Source organism: Lolium rigidum, chromosome 3 (genome assembly GCF_022539505.1).
Source record: "Lolium rigidum isolate FL_2022 chromosome 3, APGP_CSIRO_Lrig_0.1, whole genome shotgun sequence".
Lineage (NCBI taxonomy): Eukaryota > Viridiplantae > Streptophyta > Magnoliopsida > Poales > Poaceae > Lolium > Lolium rigidum.
In genome coordinates, this window is record NC_061510.1 from 322,012,440 (window position 1) to 322,024,805 (window position 12,366).

Genomic DNA, 12,366 nt, shown 5'->3' on the forward strand with positions numbered 1-12,366 from the left:
AATTGGCCGATAGGTGCCAGCATAGGAACCGCCACGAAACCTACTTCACCCAACCTCCTCGCTGCCATGAGCTTGAGGAAGAGAAGCATAAAGAAGGATAAGGATTTGAGCCTTCCAATTTGGCACTACTTAACCTTCATAGCTTGTCCTCTTATGGGGATCGGAAACGACGTAGGTGTAATGCAACTGTTTGTTTTCTTACATATGGAGGTCGTTGCTGATTGTTATCCAATTTTGTCTTCCTCAACTTCTTATATGTCCTCCTTGAAGATTCATAATACAACGACTGAAATCTTTTATCGATTAAGATAATATTTTCTTTGTGAAAAAACAACTCCTTGGGTCATTCCTTAGTAGCTTTGGATTTACAGTGTCACTCTATGGACCATAGGGGTATTGATATTGTTAATTTGGAGCTATAGAATCAGGCGTTGCTTTTGAAACACCAACACAAATTCTACTACTTAGAAGATATTTCTTGAGCGCACTTAGTTTGGTTTTGTTATCATGGTGGACTGTCTCATGCCAGTTTTGGTCATGGATCATTTTTGAGGAGGGACATAATGAGTTGTGTGGATTCTTATCGGAGCATTACCACATGTTTTCGAGGAGATGGAGCCATAGTTATTCTTTGGGGAAGATTTCAGGTCTCTACGTGAGGGCCAGGCTCTTAAGGCTAACCGTTTCCATCTTTGGATCGGGATATCACAGTTAAAACTTCTTTGAACACCAAATAATTGCACGAGACTTTCATCTTACCATTGCATGGCTTGTCAACAACTTCGAGAATTGTAGGACATTTAAGGTGTTAGGTATTATTTTGGAGGACCATTATATGCCTATTTTGGACTCCAGATCTTTCGAGTGGGGCAGCAGTTGTACTCTTCAAATAAATATTGTAATTTCCTTTTATCTAGGGCTCAAAATGTTTGTGGAACGATGTAAAAGTGTACCCCTGTAATATCCCAGGTTTAGAGGTGATACGTCTCCGACGTATCGATAATTTCTTATGTTCTATGCCATATTATTGATGATACCTACATGTTTTATGCACACTTTATGTCATATTCGTGCATTTTCTGGAACTAACCTATTAACAAGATGCCGAAGTGCCGCTCTCGTTTTCTCGCTGTTTTTGGTTTCATAAATCCTAGTAACGAAATATTCTCGGAATTGGACGAAACGAAGACCCAGTGGGCCTATTTTTCCACGGAGCTTCCGTAAGACCGAAGAACATACGAAGTGGGGCCACGAGGTGGCCAAACCACATGGCGGCGCGGCCAAGGGGGCCCGCGCCGCCCCGTGGTGTGGGCCCCTCGTCCGGCCCCCGACTCGCCCTTCCGCCTACTTAAAGCCTCCGTCGCGAAACCCCCGATGCGAAAAACCACGATACGGAAAACCCACCGAGACGCCGCCGCCGCCGATCCCATCTCGGGGATTCTCGAGATCTCCTCCGGCACCCCGCCGGAGAGGGGATTCATCTCCCGGAGGACTCTACACCGCCATGGTCGCTCCGGAGTGATGAGTGAGTAGTTCACCCCCGGACTATGGGTCCATAGCAGTAGCTAGATGGTTGTCTTCTCCTCATTGTGCTTCATTGTTGGATCTTGTGAGCTGCCTAACATGATCAAGATCATCTATCTCGTAATTCTATATGTTGTGTTTGTCGGGATCCGATGGATAGAGAATACCATGTCATGTTAATTATCAAGTTATTACATATGTGTTGTTTATGATCTTGCATGCTCTCCGTTTCTAGTAGAGGCTCGGCCAAGTTTTTACTTTTAACTCCAAGAGGGAGTACTTATGCTCGATAGTGGGTTCATGCCTCGCATTGACACCTGGGACAAGTGATGTAAAGTTCTAAGGTTGTGTTGTGCCGTTGCCACTAGGGATAAAACATTGGCGCTATGTCCGAGGATGTAGTTGTTGATTACATTACGCACCATACTTAATGCAATTGTCTCGTTGCTTTGCAACTTAATACCGGAGGGGGTTCGGATGATAACCCGAAGGTGGACTTTTTAGGCATAGATGCAGCTTGGATGGCGGTCTATGTACTTTGTCGTAATGCCCAATTAAATCTCACTATACTTATCATGTCATGTATGTGCATTGTTATGCCCTCTCTATTTGTCAATTGCCCGACCGTAATTTGTTCACCCAACATGCTTTTATCTTATGGGAGAGACACCTCTAGTGAACTCGTGGACCCCGGTCCATTCTTTAATACCGAAATACAAATCTGCCGCAATACTTGTTTTACTATTTTCTCTCGCAAACAATCATCTTCCACACAATACGGTTAATCCTTTGTTACAGCAAGCCGGTGAGATTGACAACCTCACCGTTTCGTTGGGGCAAAGTACTTTGGTTGTGTTGTGCAGGTTCCACGTTGGCGCCGGAATCTCCGGTGTTGCGCCGCACTACATCCCGCCGCCATCAACCTTCAACATGCTTCTTGGCTCCTCCCGGTTCGATAAACCTTGGTTTCTTTCTCGAGGGAAAACTTGCCGCCGTGCGCATCATACCTTCCTCTTGGGGTTGCCCAACGAACGTGTGAAATACACGCCATCAAGCTCTTTTTCCGGCGCCGTTGTCGGGAGATCAAGACACGCCGCAAGGGGAGTCTCCACTTCTCAATCTCTTTACTTTGTTTTTGTCTTGCTTTATTTTATTTACTACTTTGTTTGCTGCACTAAATCAAAATACAAAAAAATTAGTTGCTAGTTTTACTTTATTTGCTATCTTGTTTGCTATATCAAAAACACAAAAAAATTAGTTACTTGTTTTACTTTACTTAATATCATGCATGTTTTTATTTCACTAGTTAAGCATAATGGAAAACAACAAAAATATGAGAGATCTTTATGAACTTTATCTTGAATTAGGACATGATGTGTTTGAAGAGAGAATTAAAAAACCCATGGAACTTTATATGCATGCTAATGGGAATGTTATTACTATGGATGCTTTGAACACCATTGTTGCTAATGCTATGGAAAATTCTAAGCTTGGGGAAGCCGGCTCGATGAGCATGATCTTTTTAGTCCCCCAAGCATTGAGGAGAAAATTTTCTTTTATGATTACAATATGCCTCCTATATATGATGATAGCCACTTTGTTGAATTTGCTCCCACTACAACTAATAAAATTGATTATGCTTACGTGGAGAGTAATAATTTTATGCATGAGACTCATGATAAGAATGCTTTATGTGATAGTTACATTGTTGAGTTTGCTCATGATGCTACTGAAAATTATTATGAGAGAGGAAAATATGGTTGTAGAAATTTTCATGTTACTAAAACACCTCTCTATGTGCTGAAATTTTTGAAGCTACACTTGTTTTATCTTCCTATGCTTGTTACTTTGCTCTTCATGAACTTGTTTATTTACAAGATTCCTATGCATAGGAAGCATTTTAGACTTAAATGTGTTTTGAATTTGCCTCTTGATGCTCTCTTTTGCTTCAAATACTATTTCTTGCGAGTGCATCATTAAAACCGCCGAGCCCATCTTAATGGCTATAAAGAAAGAACTTCTTGGGAGACAACCCATGTGTTATTTTACTACAGTATTTTTGTTTTATATTTGTGTCTTGGAAGTTGTTTACTACTGTAGCAACCTCTCCTTATCTTAGTTTTATGTTTTGTTGTGCCAAGTAAAGTCTTTGATAGAAAAGTAAGTACTAGATTTGGATTACTGCGCAGTTCCAGCATTTCTTTGCCGTCACGAATCTGGGTCTATCTCCCCGTAGGTAGCTCAGAAAATTACGCCAATTTACGAGCATGATCCTCAGATATGTACGCAACTTTCATTCAATTTGAGCATTTTCGTTTGAGCAAGTCTGGTGGCCTAATAAAATCCATCTTTACGGACTGTTCTGTTTTGACAGATTCTGTCTTTTATTTCGCATTGCCTCTTTTGCTATGTTGGATGAATTTCTTTGATCCATTAATGTCCAAGTAGCTTTATGCAATGTCCAAAAGTGTTAAGAATGATTGTGTCACCTCTGAACATGTGAATTTTTATTATGCACTAACCCTCTAATGAGTTGTTTCGAGTTTGGTGTGGAGGAAGTTTTCAAGGATCAAGAGAGGAGTATGATGCAATATGATCAAGGAGAGTGAAAGCTCTAAGCTTGGGGATGCCCCGTGGTTCACCCCCGCATATATTAAGAAGACTCAAGCGTTTAAGCTTGGGGATGCCCAAGGCATCCCCTTCTTCATCGACAACATTATCGTGTTCCTCCCCTGAAACTATATTTTTATTCCGCCACATCTTATGCACTTTGCTTGGAGCGTCGGTTTGTTTTTGTTTTTTGTTTTGTTTGAATAAAATGGATCCTAGCATTCACTTTATGGGAGAGAGACACGCTCCGCTGTAGCATATGGACAAATATGTCCTTAGGCTCTACTCATAGTATTCATGGCGAAGTTTCTTCTTCGTTAAATTGTTATATGGTTGGAATTGGAAAATGCTACATGTAGTAACTCTAAAATGTCTTGGATAATTTGATACTTGGCAATTGTTGTGCTCATGTTTAAGCTCTTGCATCATATACTTTGCACCCATTAATGAAGAAATACTTAGAGCTTGCTAATTTGGTTTGCATATTTGGTTTCTCTAGAGTCTAGATAACATCTAGTATTGAGTTTTGAACAACAAGGAAGACGGTATGGAGTCTTATAATGTTTACCATATGTCTTTTATGTGAGTTTTGCTGTACCGTTCATCCTTGTGTTTGTTTCAAATAACCTTGCTAGCCTAAACCTTGTATCGAGAGGGAATACTTCTCATGCATCCAAAATACTTGAGCCAACCACTATGCCATTTGTGTCCACCATACCTACCTACTACATGGTATTTATCCGCCATTCCAAAGTAAATTGCTTGAGTGCTACCTTTAAAATTCCATCATTCACCTTTGCAATATATAGCTCATGGGACAAATAGCTTAAAAACTATTGTGGTATTGAATATGTACTTATGCACTTTATCTCTTATTAAGTTGCTTGTTGAGCGATAACCATGTTTCGGGGACGCCATCAACTATTCTTTGTTGGATATCATGTGAGTTGCTATGCATGTCCGTCTTGTCTCGAAGCAAGAGAGATCTACCACCTTCATGGTTGGAGCATGCATATTGTTAGAGAAGAACTTTGGGCCGCTAACTAAAGCCATGATTCATGGTGGAAGTTTCAGCTTTGGACATATATCCTCAATCTCATATGAGAATAATAATTGTTGCCACATGCTTATGCATTAAAGAGGAGTCCATTATCTCGTTGTCCATGTTGTCCCGGTATGGATGTCTAAGTTGAGAATAATCAAAAGCGAGAAATCCAAAATGCGAGCTTTCTCCTTAGACCTTTGTACAAGCGGCATGGAGGTACCCCATTGTGACACTTGGTCAAAACATGTGCATTGCAAAGATCCGGTAGTCCAAGTTAATTAGGACAAGGTGCGGGCACTATTAGTATACTATGCATGAGACTTGCAACTTGTAAGATATAACTTTACATAACTCATATGCTTTATTACTACCGTTGACAAAATTGTTTCATGTTTTCAAAATAAAAGCTCTAGCACAAATATAGCAATCGATGCTTTCCTCTTTGAAGGACCATTCTCTTTACTTTTATGTTGAGTCAGCTCACCTATCTCTCTCCACCTCAAGAAGCAAACACTTGTGTGAACCGTGCATTGATTCCTACATACTTGCATATTGTACTTGTTATATTACTCTATGTTGACAATTATCCATGAGATATACATGTTACAAGTTGAAAGCAACCGCTGAAACTTAATCTTCCTTTGTGTTGCTTCAATGCCTTTACTTTGATTTATTGCTTTATGAGTTAACTCTTATGCAAGACTTATTAATACTTGTCTTGAAGTACTATTCATGAAAGTCTTTGCTATATGATTCACTTGTTTACTCATGTCATCACCATTGTTTTGATCGCTGCATCCACTACATATGTTTACAAATAGTATGATCAAGGTTATGATGGCATATCACTTCGAAATTATCTTTGTTATCGTTTTACCCGCTCGGGACGAGCGTAACTAAGCTTGGGGATGCTTGATACGTCTCCGACGTATCGATAATTTCTTATGTTCTATGCCATATTATTGATGATACCTACATGTTTTATGCACACTTTATGTCATATTCGTGCATTTTCCGGAACTAACCTATTAACAAGATGTCGAAGTGCCGCTCTCGTTTTCTGCTGTTTTTGGTTTCGTAAATCCTAGTAACGAAATATTCTCGAATTGGACGAAACGAAGACCCGTGGGCCTATTTTTCCACGGAGCTTCCGTAAGACCGAAGAACATACGAAGTGGGGCCACGAGGTGGCCAAACCACATGGCGGCGCGGCCAAGGGGGCCCGCGCCGCCCGTGGTGTGGGCCCCTCGTCCGGCCCCCGACTCGCCCTTCCGCCTACTTAAAGCCTCCGTCGCGAAACCCCCGATGCGAAAAACCACGATACGGAAAACCTTACCGAGACGCCGCCGCCGCCGATCCCATCTCGGGGATTCTCGGAGATCTCCTCCGCACCCTCGCCGGAGAGGGGATTCATCTCCCGGAGGACTCTACACCGCCATGGTCGCCTCCGGAGTGATGAGTGAGTAGTTCACCCCTCGGACTATGGGTCCATAGCAGTAGCTAGATGGTTGTCTTCTCCTCATTGTGCTTCATTGTTGGATCTTGTGAGCTGCCTAACATGATCAAGATCATCTATCCGTAATTCTATATGTTGTGTTTGTCGGGATCCGATGGATAGAGAATACCATGTCATGTTAATTATCAAGTTATTATACATGTGTTGTTTATGATCTTGCATGCTCTCCGTTTCTAGTAGAGGCTCGGCCAAGTTTTTACTTTTAACTCCAAGAGGGAGTACTTATGCTCGATAGTGGGTTCATGCCCGCATTGACACCTGGGACAGATGACGTAAAGTTCTAAGGTTGTGTTGTGTCGTTGCCACTAGGGATGAAACATTGGCGCTATGTCCGAGGATGTAGTTGTTGATTACATTACGCACCATACTTAATGCAATTGTCTCGTTGCTTTGCAACTTAATACCGGAGGGGGTTCGGATGATAACCCGAAGGTGGACTTTTTAGGCATAGATGCAGCTTGGATGGCGGTCTATGTACTTTGTCGTAATGCCCAATTAAATCTCACTATATTTATCATGTCATGTATGTGCATTGTTATGCCCTCTCTATTTGTCAATTGCCCGACCGTAATTTGTTCACCCAACATGCTTTTATCTTATGGGAGAGACACCTCTAGTGAACTCGTGGACCCCGGTCCATTCTTTAATACCGAAATACAAATCTGCCGCAATACTTGTTTTACTATTTTCTCTCGCAAACAATCATCTTCCACACAATACGGTTAATCCTTTGTTACAGAGAAGTCGGTGATATTGACAACCTCACCGTTTCGTTGGGGCAAAGTACTTTGGTTGTGTTGTGCAGGTTCCACGTTGGCGCCGGAATCTCCGGTGTTGCGCCGCACTACATCCCGCCGCCATCAACCTTCAACGTGCTTCTTGGCTCCTCCTGGTTCGATAAACCTTGGTTTCTTTCTGAGGGAAAACTTGCTGCTGTGCGCATCATACCTTCCTCTTGGGGTTGCCCAACGAACGTGTGAAATACACGCCATCAAGAGGCTACAAAATGAGAGAACACCAAAGTGTGCATTGCATTCATGCATAGAAAATCCGGGAAATTTTCGCGCTTTCAAATAAAACTTGTCACAGTAACTGAAGTTTCACTTGACTTGATGGAATTGAAGTAGATCATCAAGTCAAGCGCTATAAACTTCACTGTGATCTTTGCTAAAACCTTGTTTTGGGTAGAGATGATTTGATCTATGGACTAGATCAAATGGGATTAGCTTTACTATCACAACACCTTAAGTGAGGATTAAATACCAGATCCTATAAAGGATCATAACATGGTATTCCTTACAACAACACATTCTCTAAGAATTAAACCCTAACTTAATAACACTTAAAAGTTAGCAACTACCTTTGTGTGTACTTTTATTCACTTATAAAAAAGTAAACCATAGGGTCTAAAGTGCATAAAAGCCACATATTCTTATTTAAATCATAACTTATTAAATATATGGAATATCATAAAACTAAATCCGTTTACATTACGAATTATAGTTCAAACTATTTGAATAAAACTAACTATGAGTATTTTGAAACTCATATGATCATGCCTTGGTGAAATCAAACGCAACTATCCAAAATTAAGGAATAACCTTCAACCTTAACCTTTTGACCAATATTATAATATAAATCCAATCAAAGATGGTATGGTGATTTATTCACAATAATAAAACCATCCACAAGATATTTAGTAACAAATGCCACTTGGCTACTCAAAAATAAATCATATGAGAAGATAATCTCTATGCCACATAGGATGAAAATATCTACATGACTTGCATTCCAAGCTTTGGAACCTCATGCTCAAGGGATTGCTATGGATGAGGGCATGACACCCAAGCACCTTATTCATCAAACCAAAACAAGAGTCACCCACCTGTGTGTCATGATACTAGAGTTTTCCCAAGCCTATAAATAGAGCCACACCCCTTCATCCATTTTCTCATCAAGTACCATGATACATGGGAACAAACACATAGAGCCACTCCATGTGAATTATCTAGGATCAAGGTGAAGAAGCTAGGAGGTGGAGGCATACCACAAGATGCAGGTTTACTGGTTTATCAGATTTCCTGAAGAACAAGCTACAGAAGATACCAAGGTAGAATTACTAGGGAAACCATATATTTAGAGGATCATATCATCATCTCTTGAGTAGGACCTTAGGATATTCCAAGACATTGAGAAGTGAGAGAAGTTATAATACTAACCATAGCCATGTTCATACAAGAATATTAGAAAAGTACTAATCCTAGTTGTTCAAGTCAATATTTGATCTTGGAGGTGAGAACCCTATTCCAATAGCAATACCTTAGGAAACCAATTCCATAATCATCACAACTTGGTACTAATTATAAACCCTAAGAATCTAGGATGAGTGTGATGAGAGGAATATTAAAGAGGGATTAGTGAGTAATCAGTGGATCTTGTCTAATGCATGATCATAACTTGTAAATTTAGATGATAAGTTAAACACATATGATTAATAGATCTCATCTATCACATAAAATAATAAGTATATCACTAATAGTTAACCCAAACCAATCCTCATGCCTTGTATGGAGGAGTAATGTCATTAAACCTAAACCTTGTTTATCCAAACACTAGAGTAACCCTAGCTAGCCAATAAAACATAATCAAAGCTTATGTTCATATCCTAATTCTTGGTTGTGTATCAATTGGGTGATCACAAATAAAACCCTAGATCACTTTTGCATTTCAATCCAAGTATCACTTTGGATTATAAGTAGAACCCTGCCATGCCTCGTGCCTATTCATACTTCAATAAGTGAAGCATCACCAAAACCCTAAACCCTTTCACATAGGATCTACCCTAAGTAATTCAAGCTAAAGATGGCTAAATGAGTTTAGTCATCATAAAGTTATCAAACCATCTTCTTAAACCCTTAGAAATAATTCTCCACATAAAATCATGATCCAATTCATTTCATTACCATTTGCTTTAAACTCTAGCCATAATTAAAATAGATATGAACAATCAATATTGTTAAGCACACTAGTTAAACCTAATAATATTTTCACCATTCACATGTTCTACATTTCAAATAATTTAAACATATTTTGTTCCTAAATTAAAAAGGAATTGAGATTGATATCAAAACCCATCTCTATTTCAATTAAAACCTCACACAATATCAACCTAATAACAAATTGAATATGTATTTAAAAAGTAACACTAGGCAGTAAGTAATAGTATTAAGTTATCTTGATGCTCAAATATTTTAAAACCTGCAAAGCAAAACAGAATTCAAATTTGAATTCAAATAGAAAATTCAAAACAGAAAATAAAAACAGAAAAATAGAAAAGAAGAAAGGGAGCTTACCTGGCCGTGCAGCCCAGCAGCAGCCCAGGACCAGCGCCACCTACGCGGCCCAGCTTCAGCCCAGCCCGAGTCCGCGTACCACTTCACGTTAAAACAGGAGGCCGTCGTCATCGTCTTCTTCTCCGAGGCCGACACCGCGACAACGCCAGTAGACGCCGACCTCGTCAACGATAAGGATGTCCCGGACGCCGCAGAAGGTTCTAGAGCTCCACACTATCGTCCTCGCGTCCGAGTCTATCCATGCGCATCAAGATTCACGCCCGAATGTAGCTCACCGTCGCCAGTGCATCTCGGCCAGTACCGCCGGCGAGCCGACGAACCAGACCCCGCCTCGCCCTATAAATATGCCAGGAGCTTCTCCAGGAAACCCTAGAACCTCGCCGCCCCTCCATTTCTTCTCAATCACCCTCTATCTCTCGCGTTCATCCACTCACTGTCGCCGGAGTTGAAGATGAAGCCGTCGACTGGAGCCACCCCGGAGCTCGTAGCTTGGTCGAGGAGGAGCGCCTCGTCGAGAGGAGCATCTGAGCGCAAGCAATCGTCCAGGGCAGCTAGGAATCGGCTCAATTGCAACGATCCCTTCTGCAGCACATCGCCGGAGATCGCCAATCGTCGTCGCCTCCGTCAGCAATCGTCGTTGTCGACCACGCCATCATGTTCAGGGTAAGCTTGCGCATCTGAAGAGCCAGATCTTGCTTCCTAGAACCTTCTGTAGCCCTCGATCGATAGTTCGCCGGAGAGCACCACCGCGGGACATGTTTTCCGACATGGTTCCAGTGACCCCCTTGCAAAACCATCACCACCATGATACGTCCAAAACGTATCTACTTTCCCGAACACTTTTGCTATTGTTTTGCCTCTAATTTGTGTATTTTGGATGCAACTAACACGGACTAACGCTGTTTTCAGCAGAACCGCTTCCGGTGTCTCGTTTTTGTGCGTAAATCCAACTTTCGAGAAAAACCTCGGGATTTTGACGAAAGGGCCTATTTTCCCTGACATCGACGGAGCCGGAAGGACAAGTAAGGTGGAGGCCCGAGGGCCCCACACCATAGGGCGGCGCGGCCCAGGGGGGGCCCACGCGGCCATGTGGTGTGGCCCCCTCGGCTGGCCTCCGACGCCCTCCTTCGGACTACTTATTCGCCTCGACCTAAAAACGCACAAAAAAAAGTCGAAGTCGCCAGAAACCCTCCAGAACGCCGCCACATCGCGAAACTCCGTCTCGGGAGCCAGAAGTCTCCGTTCTGGCACTCCGCCGGGACGGGGAATTGGAGGAGATCATCGCCGCCATCACCGCCAACGCCTCTCCATCAACCAACCATGTTTCCCCCATCCATGTGTGAGTAATTCCCCCGCTGTAGGCCGAAGGGGATGGTAGGGATTGGATGAGATTGGTCATGTAATAGCATAAGATTGTTAGGGCATAGTGCCTAGTGTCCGTAGATGGTACTTTTATGATATTGTTGCAACTTGTTATGCTTAATGCTTGTCACTAGGGCCCGAGTGCCATGATCTCGGATCTGAACATGTTATTGATTCATGAAGATATTCGTTGTTTATGATCTTACTCGCAAGTTGTATACACATGTCGCCGTCCGGAACCAATGGCCCCGAAGTGACGAAATCGGGACAACCGGAGGGAATGGTAGCGATGTGAGGATCACATGTGTTCACGGAGTGTTAATGCTTTGCTCCGGTACTCTATTAAAAGGAGTACCTTAATATCCAAGTAGTTTCCCTTGAGGCCCGGCCGCCACCGGCCTGGTAGGACAAAAGATGTTGTGCAAGTTTCTCATTGCGAGCACGCACGACTATAATTGGAACACATGCCTATTGATTGATTAGTACTTGGATACCGCTTTATTATTATCTCGCAAATGCCTCGCTATGATTGTTACATGAGTTTATCTCATCCATGCAACGCCCGTCATCCGTCCCCGTGCCTACGTATTTTAATCCCGCCGTTTACTATAATCACTACCGCTGTCTTTGTTACTTCCGTCGTCGTTATTTCACTACCGCTATCGCTATAAAACTGTTACTATCGATAAACTCTTGCGAGCAAGTCCGTTTCCGTGTGCAGCTGAATTGACAACTCCGCTGTTAAGGCTTTCAAGTATTCTTTGTCTCCCCTCGTGTCGAATCAATAAATTGGGTTTTACTTCCCTCGAAGACTGTTGCGATCCCCTATACTTGTGGGTCATCAAGACTATTTTCTGGCGCCGTTGCTGTGGTGACCCGGCATACCACTGCATGGTGTAGTATGCAAGTCTGATATAACACCAATGAAACACCGTTCCACTAGTATTATATCGCTC